Source organism: Homalodisca vitripennis, chromosome 2 (assembly GCF_021130785.1).
Source record: "Homalodisca vitripennis isolate AUS2020 chromosome 2, UT_GWSS_2.1, whole genome shotgun sequence".
NCBI lineage: Eukaryota > Metazoa > Arthropoda > Insecta > Hemiptera > Cicadellidae > Homalodisca > Homalodisca vitripennis.
The window spans coordinates 118,439,694-118,440,542 of record NC_060208.1 but is presented as its reverse complement, the minus strand read 5'-3'; positions in this window follow the sequence as shown (position 1 = coordinate 118,440,542).

The window sequence follows — 849 nt, the reverse complement described above, 5'->3', positions numbered from 1 at the left end:
AACAACGACCCACGAGGGAAGAATGGGAATACTCTTTCACGTTGAAATTTTTGGATTTTTTAGAGAGAGAGACAGCTTTTTGTACTGACTAGACTTGTGAGTTTCACACAATAAGAACATTTTTTCATCCTTTATTTTATATTGCAAAGTTTTCAAATATTTATAGGTTTTTCATAATAGAATTTTCAAATAAAAACTAAAATATTTGATCAAAACGCACTTCTGACCGAAAGTGTATTCATTTATATTTTATATATATACATAACGTATTTGATTTAGTAACATATCCACATTTAGCTTATGAAAATATGTAATACTAATTACATTGGTAAACTGTAGAAGTGGATTAGTTGGTGTGATATTTTGAACACAGTAGGCTACTTTAAACATAGTTAGGTCTACATGAATTACTTGGGTTTTTTTTTCACTTCAAAACTGAACATTAACTAAAAACAAAAAAGTTGTTACTATAACAATAGCATATTGAACTGAATATAAAATTAAAAATGGACAAAAAGAAAATTTACTGTTGGACCTATGTACAAAATATACACATCATCCCACAGTTATGTTTAGGCTTAGGCATACTCTTTTAGTTTTTTTGTATTATGATACTCGTCAAAACACAGGTTTGGAAAGAGTCCGGGTTTGCGTGGGTCTAGGGTTAGACTTAACCCTACCTGGTGCTGGTTGTTTAGTCTCATTGTAATCTAAGTCGTGAAAAAAATCAGGATCAATACCATCGTTGTCACTATCAAAATCCAAATGTGCATCCTCAATGTCTTCATCATGAAAACATTTACATCACCGCCGCCTCGGCTCATTGACACCATTTCAGTTGAAAAGTAA